Source organism: Aythya fuligula, chromosome 11 (assembly GCF_009819795.1).
Source record: "Aythya fuligula isolate bAytFul2 chromosome 11, bAytFul2.pri, whole genome shotgun sequence".
Taxonomy (NCBI): Eukaryota; Metazoa; Chordata; class Aves; order Anseriformes; family Anatidae; genus Aythya; species Aythya fuligula.
Window position 1 is genome coordinate 8,711,279 of NC_045569.1, and position 13,653 is coordinate 8,724,931.

The 13,653-nt window shown below is 45.8% G+C and overlaps 2 protein-coding genes across 9 annotated transcripts in view; one reads left to right on the forward strand and one right to left on the reverse strand.

The window, feature by feature from the left end:
- The window catches only part of PEAK1 (pseudopodium enriched atypical kinase 1), a 116,425-nt gene extending 105,147 nt beyond the window's left edge, over positions 1-11,278 (reverse strand). For all 5 annotated transcript variants that reach the window (XM_032194829.1, XM_032194830.1, XM_032194831.1 and 2 more), the window contains exon 1: positions 11,130-11,278. The gene's annotated coding sequence lies outside the window, so the exon portion shown is untranslated. The remainder of the gene's footprint in view (positions 1-11,129) is intronic.
- Positions 11,279-11,568: 290 nt separating this feature from the next.
- The window catches only part of HMG20A (high mobility group 20A), a 33,578-nt gene continuing 31,493 nt past the window's right edge, over positions 11,569-13,653 (forward strand). For 2 of the 4 annotated variants that reach the window (XM_032194732.1, XM_032194731.1), the window contains exons 1-2: positions 11,769-11,844; positions 13,045-13,154. The gene's annotated coding sequence lies outside the window, so the exon portion shown is untranslated. Of the gene's footprint in view, positions 11,646-11,699; positions 11,721-11,768; positions 11,845-13,044; positions 13,155-13,653 lie in introns of those variants that run through there. The other 2 variants (XM_032194733.1, XM_032194734.1) reach the window with 2 other exon arrangements.

The window sequence follows — 13,653 nt, forward strand, 5'->3', positions numbered from 1 at the left end:
GACAATACCAGAAGACTTGAGTGCATTTTATTGTCTTGCAGAGTCTGCCTCACGAATCTTGAGGTCACTGATGAAACTTTGGAAACGTTTCCTTACTTGAAAAGTACTTACTCAGACAGTGACTTGGAGATTAAAGGTGGAGATTAAAGGAAATGCACCAACCTTTTCACTCTGGTTATTCTCCTTCTACCGTAAAATGGAATTTTCTGATCAGGTCTGAAAAGCAAGCAACAAACTAAGCATCGTCCCAGCTCCCAACTTTTTCCTGCTGTTGAACAATACAGAAATTAATTCCAAAGATTACTCCCAGCTCACGTGCTAGCTTTCAGGCATGAGAAAAGTAAATACTAATCAGCAGGTCTGACTGCAAGCTTCTGATATGCAGGGTAGCTCTTCCAGCTCACGGACAGACATACTTAACTAGCAAAACCTATTGTTGCTCTGAACAGAGAACACCACGTGATGCAGCACACTTTTAGACAGCAAGTAAAGCAAGAAAGATGATAATATGAGTCACAAACAGCCAAACACAGCAGTGCCGGGATATGCCTCTAGAAATAATTTTTGTGATATAAACCCATAAATCTTACCATTTGAGCTAAAGGCTTAAACCTCTCACAAAAGAAGCAGGAGCAGCCTAGCTGCTAGGATTAAAATACATATCCATCCTGTGTTATGGCAACCAGAAAAATATTTAGTGTAGCTTGCTGTTTCCAAAGGGCTAGGCAGCGAAGTGAGTAAGACCCTGAGAGTGTTCTGGGTCCTCTTTTGAACTTTGGAATAATTGACTTTAGGCAAGCTTTTCATTTTCTTACTTGTTAAATTAGTGAATGATGGAGCTGTTGCTTATTGCAGAGGGCTTTTCTTGAGATGATTTCTAAAGCTATTTCCTCCAGTTGTCTACCTGCTTCCAGTGCATGGACAGAGGGGATGCTCACAAACTGCTTCCTAAGCCAGTAAAACATCTTCAGGTAAACCCAAACAAACTTCTGCTCAGAGATGGGAACTTCAGTCACACTCCCCAGTGAAACAGTAGGCCAACATGCTGCTATGAGGAGTTTTTAAATCACTGTTTACTTCTACTGTGGTACTCTGCAGAGAAAAGCAGACTTATCCTGAAATAGGAATCGAACTGGAGATTTAACTCTACTCCCTAAAACAGCATTAACAGCTGGATTAACAAAAGCATGTTTATGTAAGATATAGATATGTGTGTCAAAGCTGAGCTCAGATACACAATTCTCAGTATGAAAAGAAACATCTCCTCCTTGAATCAAAGTTGCCGAATATTGTATTTTCTTCCCAACAACGCTAACAAGTTGATCTTCAGAATTTTTTTTTTCTTAACCTGCGGGTTACAGAACAACATAGCTTAGAATGATCATATCTGTCCCAAACCTTTCTCCTTCACAGCCAAAGGTATTTACAATCCGACAGTCCTCTTCAAATACCAACAGAAATTATATACCTTAACTTTCACAAATACTCAAGTGGATATTAATAACTGTTTTCTGTAACAATACGTAAGACACAACTTAGCAGAAGTTTGTACATGAAAGTGCCAAAGCCAACAAGTTCATATAGCCCTGGTTTACTAAAACAAAACAAGCCATGTTTTCTGAAATTGTTTCTTCAGTTCAAGAACAATTTTCCCCAAAAATGCACATGCTCTGAAGTTGTTGCCTTTTTCCACATTCCAAAGAAGTCCCTGCAGCCCCATGCCTCTCTTCCTAGGAAGAGGAGGAAGAAATAAAGCAGAGAGAGTAATTTAAACAGAAGTTCCAAAAACTAACAACTTCCACAGTGGATGCCAACATTTTCTCAGGAAGTTATAACTTTACACAGAGAAAATTCCAATGATTTTCAAATCTGGAAGTACTATAGAAGACATTTTCTACTCAGAAGACTCCTCATTTAAGCCTCCCATATAAGCTGTGGTGGACTATGGGTCTTAAAGGAGCTCAAAGAGAGGAAAATCTCTCAGGTTTTACAGGGCTACAAGCAGCAAATACTTTACTAAAACCAAAATAAAAACTGAGGTCATGCTTAGAACTTTAAAAACAAAGATTGTGTAATAAAGAGCACAACGCTCAAGAGAGTTGTTCATCTGAAAAATATGCAAAAAAAATGGGAAAAAAAAAAGATTTGTTCCAGCACATCTTAAAGAGGCAAAAGAGATTATGTTCCCTCTCTTTTCATGTTGTGTACAGCTTTTCCAAGAGGAACTGTTTCTCACAGGTCCTAGCACACCCCGTAAAGCAGAACAGAGCCACTGCTGTGTTTAGAAGGTAGTTATCTTTATAATGGGAAGTCTTCACCTCTGTCTCTCACAGAAACCCCAAGGCAGATGTATCTCAGTATATAAAAGCTAGGTTTTTGATATTTGGGGTACTGCTCCGTTTCAAGAATCCCTTTTGCTCTGTGAATATTTCTCTGTTCTTAAATGATACTGCCATGCACACCCACGGATACTGAGAGGCAATGTTATATAGGTACTGTGTACATTCTCTACCAGCCTGAGAAAGGCACCTTCTGAAGAAAGGATTGTCCATTTTCCTTACACTTTCTAAGCTCTCAGAATAGGAATTGAGGTTTAGTTAATCTCACAAATGCCTGAACATGGTTTCTTTTTTGTGGTGTGACAGCCCTCTGTTCTATACCAGCTCATAAAACAACTGCCAAGACAAAGAAAAACACACAAGCATTTTGAAGAAAAACTGTTAAGAGGTGTTAGGTAAAAACTTGTTGGACTGATGACTGCAAACAAGCTTCTGAGATGAGGCCCATACTGCTCTGTGCTAGCAGGATACAGGACTTGCTGAAGCTTTCAACTCTCCACCAGAAGTCATTTCCAGAATTCTTACGCACATCGTGCAGGCAGGGCAACTCATGCTGTGCATCATCCAACGAATACAAATATAGCTAACACACGTTTCATCTTCTCTGCAGAACCATTACCCTGAAATTGCTGGGAGAGCTCATGGAAAAACAGTGATGGAAAAGAAACCTTGAACCACTGAGTAAAATCATCCAAGCTAAAAGCAGCTATTTTACATCTGCAGATCCCAGCTCAATTACAGACATTTCATAAAGTAGCAGGAGAAAGCGAACCAAAAATTACATGAAATCCACTATTGCTTCACGCTCACCAAAAGAAATTACGTTTTTAAACAGTAATCAAAACTGCTCCTGTATCACTTGAAATGCAAGTTTAAATGGATAAGCATCTCCCTCATGAAAGGCACCAGCAGAGACAATCCAAGAAGCCATATTGTTCTGCTGTCGAGAGACCTCCTTCGATGCGAGACTGTCCTGACAAATGTTCCTCTCTAATATATTCACTAAAACAATAACAGCGATTTTTTGGAAAAGCACAGCACACACTTGCTTATAAGGCCGCCCTTATTTTTCATTATTTCAACCTTTCAATAATTGTTTCATCCACAATTCAGCTGTCTGCATCCAGTGCAACTACAAACCAGTATTGGCTTCTCATTTTTCCAATGTATTTTCCACCTTTGCTTTGTGTTTATAATTAGACAAGTACAGCAACTCCCCTAGGCAGCACAATCTCAAGCATTACCCACATAATACAATGTGAGGGACTATTGGCTGAAATTACCACTCCCCCCCCCAGTTAAGTACTGCCCACCACTGGAGGTGGCATTATTCCTTATACAAATTCACATTTTCTTCTGCGTTCCACAGATTTCATTTTGCTTAGATGTTTACAACTTTCATATGAAGGCATCCAAAGTCAGCTTTTTACGTAGATCATGATTACCTGCAACTGTCTGTGTATTAAGTCAACTCTAGAAAAAAAGATAGCAACAAATTAAGTCATGTTTGAAAGCTTAAGAAATCTAATTCCCACTTACATTTAAATGCTGTTGCTTTAGTGTTTCACCTGCTTACTGTGATTTCACAGATGAACTTAGCATATACATGTGCCTTCCATCAAGTGCCCTGGCAGCTGCACTGGAACATTTCAGAACACGCTGTTACACCGCCTTTTCCGTAATCGCATCTGCAGGGGGTTGAGTAGAACCCCGTCTGATAACCCATGCTGGTTATCTTTTCCAACATGTTTCTATACAACACTGCTTCTCAGCCTGCAAATTTGGCTTCAAAAGGTCTGTCAGTTGCTATCTCCATTGTTCTGTTGATTTACATTGAAAAACAAAGATAATGTACAACCATAAGCAATGAAGTCAATCTGCAAAGGACAGAGAAGGAAAAAAGCCTGCAATGTTATCACCATCGTGCACTACAAAGAAAAATTACAAAAAGGGTGAGAAGAGGGTTTTTTGCTTTTAATGCAGCACTTCTTGCTATTCACAATATTATGCAATGTGCTATGACTTGCAATGCTGCATTTAATGAATGTATTTACTGAATACCATACTGATGCTGAGTGTTAACACCAATCGGAAAAGGAACCTGATTCAGCTGCTGTCTGTGAAAGCAACTGCACAAACAAACAAAATAATCAAACACTTTGCACATTCCAACAAGCAGAAAAACAGAGATAATTATACAGAACACGGGAGAACTCACCATGACTAAAGCTCCAGTACCGCTGAGGAATCTGTCTTACCGCTCCGCAATTCCACCTTGCATCTGCAAAGCTGTCGCAGGAGGATTTTCATGGCAACTGTTACTAACAGTATCTATCTACTGCTAAAAACAGGTACTTTACATAGGGGAGTGCAACATCCCTTCTGATGTGCCCCTTTCTGAGCAGCTCCCCCAAAGAGCCACCTTTGGAAGAGCTTTGCTCCCACTGGCCCAAGTTAAGTGGGTTTGCTTGCGAGGAACCACGAGCCAGCACCCTGCATGCCAACAGGTTCATGGAGCAAGATGACATCTGCAATATAGCAGTACAGACCAATGCAGATTGCAGGGCAGATCAAACATGCTTTAAACTCTGCTTGGCCTGGCATTTTCTCTAACAGGAATTCTGCCCTTGCTGCACAAGAAATTCTTACTAGGCAAAATTCATAGGCACTGGAGCATGCCAGGCTTCAGCAAGCTTTGTCCTAACATGCCTCTGCTTTCCGCACTTCCCAGGCAATCTTTTCAAGTCCGAGATAGTGACCTTTAAACATGAGCCTGCCTGATTTTCAGAAGGCCTGCCCTGATGTTTTAAAAAGTTGTTACCATCTAAAGACGCATTATTGAGAGCTTCATTAGCATCCCAGTAAGTCTGAGACTTTCTTGCAGATAATCTGATATTGCATCCCTTTAGACATTCAAATCGTGAGGAAAAAACAATCACAGCATGAAAACACGATTTTACAGATGTCATGTTCTAAAATAGTCAACACACATGCCTTGGATGCACACTGAACACCAAGCTCAGCGAGTTGCTCCCCTGCTTATAACCAACCGCACTGCTCTGCACGACCAAAGCACGTGTAACTGGCCAAAATGAGAGGCTCCGTGTCCCCCCCGTTCTCTGCACCTTCCCTTCAGCTGAGCCATCTCCCTGCTTCCAAGGGCTGAGAACGTCCAGAGTTTACAGTACAAAAGTCATTAAATAAACTGCCTTTTCCCAGGATCATTCCAAACACCACAAGTCATACTCTTTAACCATATAGTTACAAACCCAAAGTCTGACACCAAAGAACATTGTGCAACCTGTTTTTAAGCAAAATACCCCATCCAGAAGAGGAAGGCAAAGACAATTAGGAAGGCAAATGGAAAACCAATTACACAATAGGGCTTATTCCTCCACGGAAAACTCCTATACTAATATTTATTCTCTCTGAGTTTGTATGCATTTGCATTAAACTTCAAAGTTTATTAAAGCAAAACTGATATAATTCTGAGCCTTCTCAGAGAGAATCAGTGATTTTAATGGAGTTCCAAACAAGCTCAAAGGTTACTCTGCAGAAGATGATTAGGGACTAATACAAGGTGGAGAAAAAGAACGAACTTGCCTCTGGGGAAAGAAAAAAGGCTAAAAGACTAATAGCTGCACAAGGACACTTTCAACTCAAGGGCTGTAAGATGTTTAAGTGTTTCCATTACCTTCAGACATGATCATTTCTGAATTTACTGGCCAATGGGAGGTGGGGAGGTAGAATTACATTTTTCCTTTTTAAAACTGTTCTGTCTCTTACTGCAATTAGAAAAAACAACATAGAGAGGACATTAATAGATAAAGAAGCAATACAGTGATATAAAAAAGGCTACTTAGCGTCTAAGACAACAGCAAGAGCATCTGCGATTTGTACAGATATCTCTATTAGGAGGCAATATAGACAAAGTCAATCTAGAAGGATGTCTAAATTTGATCGTGTTTATAGCGTACACTAAATGTCTTTTAAATGTGTACGAAGGCTTTTCTAACAGTAAGAGCCTTAGGGGTGGAAGACTGCATATAAATAAATATACATATGCAGTATTTACAGCATTTGTATTATGTATCGTCTTCCCCTTTTGATGGGCTTTGTACAGAGGCCTGTAGAAATACAGGCAGCCATTCCAGAAGGAACATTTTAAGATTCAGATACTTATTTAATGGATTTATAAAAACATCTAAAGTTCAGCTGTGAATTTACCACTAAATACTCTCCTATAGAACCTCTATCAAGTAACATAATAATCCAAATCTGCTTAAGCACCAGTGAGGTTGCATTTATCTGGCAACTTTTTTTGCTAGTCACAGTACTTCTAAAATAGTACTGGCTTCACGAAGTAAGGATCTTACTCTTTAGCACCACGCTGAACTGTTATCTCAGACAAGATGTTACTAAAACAAGTATCGCTAGAAGCCTACAATGTTTAGCCTGGCACGATTTTTATCCATTTATTTACTGTGATTTAAAAAACTTCGCTAAGAGTGTCTCCTGAAATCAACAGTGACTGCATTAACACAGTTGAGCATTTTTCGGCAATTACGTTTAAATGCATGTAAGGTGTTTTTTTTTTGTTGTTTTTTTTTGTTTTTTTTTTTTTTTTGTTTTGTTTTTTTGTTTTTTGTTTTTGTTTTTGTTTTTTTTTTTTTCTCTCAAGTACAACGTGGGGCACAGCCTGCCAAGGGAAGGATTTAAAAACGTTATGTCCAGGTAACATTTTGTATTACACCATTTGTTATTACTACTTTATTCACGCAAAAGCATCTCGGTTAAGGCCAGTCCTGTACGTGACAGGCACAAGTGGATCTACGAGGCGGAGATTTTCGGAACAATCCGGGTAAAATTCTACCTCTCTCTGCACATTGCACTGGAATCTGCCACCCAAGTACTCAAAATGGGAAACCAGTCAGTACTCAAAATGGGAAACCAAACAAAAACAAACAACACACAGATTTTTCAAGCAGAAAAATGAATTAAAGACTGATTACAAAACACTTCCCCAAGTGGTACAGCTTTACATTGACTCTGCATTCATCGCGCTCAGCAATACGTGATTACAGGGCAGAGAGAAATGGTGAGCTAGGCTGCAGCGGGTTTCCACAATCCTGGTCTTCTTGGCCTGATCTGAGCAGACAAACCCAGAACCTGTTGGGGTAAAGTTGTACTATAATGCAGTGAGTTAGCGCAGCGACTTTTGTAACAGCCCGTGCAATACCCATAAGAAAATCAATTTAAAGAAAGTGACCTCGAAGCTAAACCACTGTGTAGTTTGCCTCTATCCACATTTTTTTCCCAACAATCAGGCAATCTCACATCAACTCAGTCCACTTAAAGAGATATGGGGGAAGAAATTGCTTTAGTGACTCAGCCACTTATCTCAGGCAAAAGGAAGACTGAGATTTTCTCGCACGGTCGATAATTTCTGCTTATGGTTTGGAAAAACCAAAAGGAAACATGCAGGGTACAAAACTAAACCACGATTTATTGAAACTGCAGCTTAAAATATTGGACAGCTAATTAGAGCTGTTACCAAGTAAAAACAAGTAATTTATCCTTGTCACTAACACTTCAGAAATACTAAGGCTCTCATTTTTTTTCAGTGCACACTGTTTACTTCTTCCACTTCACCCTGCTTTAAAATTGTGAAAGCCAACTAGCCAAGTGTAATCCCAGTTTCCAGCCTATATTTTTTCCCCCCTTGAATTCAAAAGCGTGCTGCAGTGGCCATTCTATGTTATTGTGTTGATACATGTGAAACAATGCAACAACCTCAGCTTTAGGTCAATGTAAATGCCAGGGTACCCTTAAACAGTGGCCATGTGTGGGGGAACACTAAAAAACCCTGCAGAGGAGGTCTCGGTACCCCCCTGCCACAGGTACCACCACCACGGGCAGAGGCATCATGCTTTGCCAACCCCTTCTAGCAGGAGTCTGGAGCCTCTTTCCCTTGGCTGTGACCTGGGGCCGGGCATCTCTTCCTCCTGTGTTATTCCATGCACATGTACGGTGGATTTTGCCACTCTGGTGATTTTTGGCTGCCGCTCACAGCGAAGAAACACTACTCGTGACCTGCAAACAACTTGACATTATTTCTTTGATCTTTGCTTCAACTAATAAACCAAACAGTGCTTTACAGCTTCCCATTTTTGTGTCCCAAGTAGGTTAAAACATCTGGAGTTATCAAATATTAATAGCAGAAAAATAAGGAAGTTTTATTTTCACTTTCCCATGCCAAGCATTCTCGTCACCATCTCTCTTCATGTCACATGGCCGTATAATGTTCAATCACCCAGAGCTTTTCACAAATGCAGCACTATCTCCTCACCGTACCCATCATCTGCATCTTGCTATTCTGCCCCTACCCGACTGTCAGCTATGACACACTGACTGCACGGGAGGGAGCAGCTCAGCAGGATTCTTCAGGAGCTGCAGCAGCGCAGCAAGTGGGAACAACGGGGAAGCTGGCAGGAGAAGGCCCTTGTCTCGGATCCATACGTGGAAAACCCCAGGTTAGACCTCTCTGGCCATCAAGAGCTGGGGAAAAGAGGGTCTAACAGGCATCCACAGAAAAAAAGACGATGGAGCTAACACCACCTGAAAGCTGGTCGTGTCAGAAGGCAGTGAGAACAGGAAAGGCAATGACAACGAGGAGCGAAACCAGGGATCCCTTCTGAGAAAAGGGAAAAGCAAACAGGCAACTCGTGGGGATGGGAGGGTCTAATTCTTAACTGGGATGACGGGCAGCTCTAGGGAAAAGGGAAATCTAACAGCGGAGACTACATAGGAAAAAGGAAAAGGAAAGGAGAGACCCAGGAGTGTTAATCCACTAACAAGGCAGGGAAAAGAAAGCATGTCTCAACTTGTTAACTTGATAGCAATCTTTTCACAGACATATTTTTCCTAGCACAGTACAGAAGCTTAACAGCAATTACCCATGTCTGTGACCCTAAACACTAATTTACAATAGTTATCTTAGTATTTGACTACCCTCATTAGGCAAGAAACCACTTAGGAGCTGTTTGGCCGAACAGCACTGCCCCTCTTGTTTGTCTTTAAGCAATCAATTCCAACATACATACATATATATATATATACACATACACACACACGCACACACATTTTTTGCAAATATAAACAAAAGAATAAGTATTTCAGTAAATATGTTTATAAATAGACTTTTTAAAGAGCTGCAAAGTCAGGAACACAAATTAGCTAAGAATCCAGAATGGCATTTTGTCTCTTGGCTCTTCCTTTCTTTGAAGCAACCTTAAGATTTGCCAATAAATAGGGAATGCTGTTCTTTTGAAATCAATGCATTTATTTGCATGGCTGATGCGTGTTCCTGAAACAATGAAAGCCAAACCTCGTGCCCACGAGTGCAGCTCCCTCCGCTATCAATTGCTCACTTCCAGGAGCGTGCAGCTGGGTGGAAGCGCCTGCTGGCAGCAGGGCCGGGCAGGAAGGCGATGCTGGCTTGATGCTGGCTCCCCAGGAACCGCACCGCCACTGCCACCGCCACCCAGGTGCGGAGGAACAAACAGAACAATCCAAGAAAGTCATTTAGGAAGTCTGTGAATTGCGTTATCTATGGGAGATAGGCGAACAATAAGGTAAATACATCAGGAGAAGAATGTGTAAGCTTAATCATGGAAAGTTACTCATGGAAAACTGGGTAATTCGTTTCTCGCATACTGCTACAGCTTAGGGGACAAAACGAGGCTTTCCTGAAAACGCACCACAGCAGCAGCTGTGCCAGAAAGATGCTTCATCTGGATAAATCATCTCAGCTACTTTACAGACAAAACCTTTTAAGCCAGAATGGAATTAGATTAAGAGCTCTAACTAGTCAAAGTGACCAAATAAAATATCCACAAGTATTTCCTGCGCTGCAAAACTGCTGGAAGCAAACCGCCTGAACGAGGCTGGAAGTCAAGCAAGAGTTCAACAGAATTAAACACATTTAATCCGTAACAAAGGTGATCGTTCAGCCGGTCACTTTATCCAAGTTTAAGTACACTTTCTAACTACGGACCCCAACTCCTGGAATCCCACAAAGTCCTGGCTCCAACTGGGCGCTCTCCCCCCCACCCGTGCATCTTGCCTGGGCTTTTCTCTCCCCCACCCCTCCGCGCACACAGCGCTGTAGCAGACCCCAGCCGCAGAGCACACGGCAAAAACCCTCCGGTCCCGCACGAAGCCACCCGAGAGGAACAAACAAAAGCCCAACTCCGCCCGGCGCGACGCCACGAACCGGGGGCTGTGCGGGGAGCCTCCCCCAGCAAGCCGGGGGCCGGGCAGGCACCGGGCCGTGCTCTGAGCCCCCCGTTCCCTCCGGGGAGCAGCCGGGGGGGCTCAGCCCGGCCTCCCCCGGCCCCGGAGCCCGGCGGGCTGACAGCAGCACGGCGCCGGGCGGCTCCGCACCGAGCCCCGGGGGGGGCAGCGCTCACCTGGCGCCCGCGGCAGCTCCCGGGGGAGGCCGGCGGGACCCGGCGGAGCCCCGGCCCTCGGGCTGAGCCCGCGGGGGCTCCCTGCGGGGCTCCGGGGGTGCCGCCGGGGAACCGGGGCACGGAGCCTGCGGGCGGGGCGAGCACCGGGGGACCCCTCAGTGCCCCCCCAGCCCCCTCACAGCCCGCCGGGACCCCTCCCAGCCCCCTCACCCCCCTCACTCCCCTTCGCAGCCCCCTCCCGGTGCCCCCCGTCCCGTCCCGTCCCCGCGGCGCCGTTACCCGCCCCCCGCCGCCCTGCAGAGCCCGGCCCGTCCCTCACCTGGCGGCGGCCCCCCCAGCCCTGCGGCGCCTCCCGGGGGCGGCGAGCGGGGGGGGAGGAGGAGAAGGAGGAGGCGGCGGGGAGGGAGCTCCGTAAGGGCCGGCGGCCGCCGGGCCCCGGCGAGGATCCGGCTCCGGGACGGGGCTGCAGCCGCCGCGCCCGCGCGCACCACCCGACTCCGGCCGCCGCCGGCCGCGGCACGGCCCCGCCCACCGCGGCTCGGGGGGGCGGAGCCTCTCCGCCCAGGGCAGGCGCCGATTGGCTGCGGAGGGGGGAGGGGGCGGGGCGCCGCCGCGAGGTACCCCCGGCCCGCCGGCGGAGGCCCCCGGGGAGGACTACAAGTCCCAGCGTGCCCCGCGCTCGGCGCGCTGCCCGAGCCTTTAAAATCGCACGGCGAGGCTGCGCGCGCAGGAAGGCCGTGTGCTTCCGCTCGCGTGGGAAAAGTAGTCCCGGCGCGGTGGGGGAGGTTCGGCTCCGAGCTGGCGGCGAAGGGAAGGGCCGCGGCGGGAGGACGAGGTGCGGGCAGCGGGAGCGCTCCCGGGCCGGCTGCGGCTCTTTTAGGAGTGGCTTTGGGGGACGGGCCGCGCTGAGGTGAGGTGCGGAGGGATCCCAGCGGGCTCGGGCCGCGGTGATGCGGCCCTGTGAGGGAGCTGGTGGCGGCCGAGGGGGCTGAGGGCTCGCGGCGCGGCCGGCCTGGGGGCGCTGCCGCCGGCAGGTCAGTAGGGAGGGCTGCGGCCTTCCTCTCCTCCTCTTCCTCCTCCTCCTCCTCGCCCTGCCCGCCGCCGGAGGGGCCCCGCTCCCGCGGCGCTCAGCTGGGCAGCAGCGGCACGCGCAGCCCCGGGACCGGCTTCCCCTGGCGGGCCTCGTCCCTGGGCTGCCCGTGTGTGTGTGCGGGGCCGGCTCTGGCCTGCGCCGGAGCGGTCCTCGGGAGAGCTGGGGGTGGAGAATAAAAAACAAACAACCGAAAAATCCCTCCTCTTACAGCCGCAGCCACGTGCTTTGGCAGGCAGCGCTCAGTGAAGCCCTCTGAAATGCCCGCACTGAGGGCAGGGGGCCTGGGGGGAAGGCAGGAGGGGGGAACCTCAGAGGGGCTTCGGGGAGAGCTGGGTGGCGGAGGCCCAGCAGGGGAGGCTTTGCCTGCTGGAGCAGTGGTCCCTGCTGCCTTGGGTCCATGTAAATAAAACCCCCAGAAGTTGAGCAGCCTCCCCCCCCAGTATGCTTTTTCCCCTGTTTTTATTTGTAGAACTGTATTATTGTACCGATAAGCATATTATAACGCATTTACACAAATACAAATGAAGAAAGGATGAGATAAAGACAAAACAAACACCACTTAATAAATACAATTAAACTATTTTAAATGCGGAAAAAAGGTTTTTCTAAAAATACCCTGTATTTTTAGAACCGTTCTGGCTGTAGATGCTGGCAAGTACTGTAATTTTAGAGTCCAGGGAGGTCAAAAAAAAGTGCGTGGGTGTTTTTTTTGTCCTTAGAAGCCTGGAATGTCCCAAAGCAGTCAATGCTATGGATTCTAAGAAGATCTAGATTTGGAAAAGCTGGCTAAAGCAGTGTATTCAGATTAAATTTCTTAAGCTAAATTCTGTAGGGGCTACTAACAGATTTCAAAGTAGGAAAACTGAAGCGTGTGAGATTTAACTCCACTGCTCTGAGTGGAATTTTTTTTTGGTTTCTTGCAGTGAGATGCATAGAGAGTAACCTCACAGGTGGCCCTCTTATGGCTGACAAGAGGTAGAAGAGAATCCTGGTTCTAGAGGAATGCTTCTTTAGCACCTGAGAATAGGGTTCGATTCTTCTATGTGTATCTTACTGTTAGGTGACTAACAAATTCTTGTCCTTTGTAATGAATAAACTGAGAACAGAGTTTCTTACTGGCTTCTACCTTCTGTTCTCACAGGACATCTTCCTTCAGCAAGGCCACCTGTGTCTGATGGCAAGGAGCTGCTCCGCGAACTGAGAACTTGGAGAACGTAGAAGACGCGTGACTTCTGAATGAAAGCAGTAACTGTAAGATGAGTTGTTGCTCTGTATCCATATCACAACCTCATTCTTAGTACTAGAGCATAGGAATTGAGACAGTTGTAAGTTAGCATGTTCAAGTTAACTTTGTAAGCTTTCTTTGTTAGTTTACCTGTTCACAATGTATTTAAAGAAAGATGTATTTAACTTGGTATCACAGTGTGCGGGAATAGCCAGGTAGCTCCTCTGCCAAAGTAAGTTCAGTCTTCCCTTTGAAATGCTTCTTTGATTAAGCAGGGCTGCTTTAGGGCCTTGATTTGGTTGATAAACTTAATTACCCCCACTTGCTCTTACTGAAGTGTGCACAGACTACTGATTTTCGGTGTGTGTGCTATGAGAAACTGATAGCACAGGTGGAGAGGCTGCACTTCTAACAAAGGGGACACTCTTCTGCTCATCCTCTGTTAGAAGGGTAACTCAGGGGAACACGGCTGTATTGGTTTGAGGAGACTAAGTAAGGGGAGCTTTTTTTTTTTTTTTTTTTGCT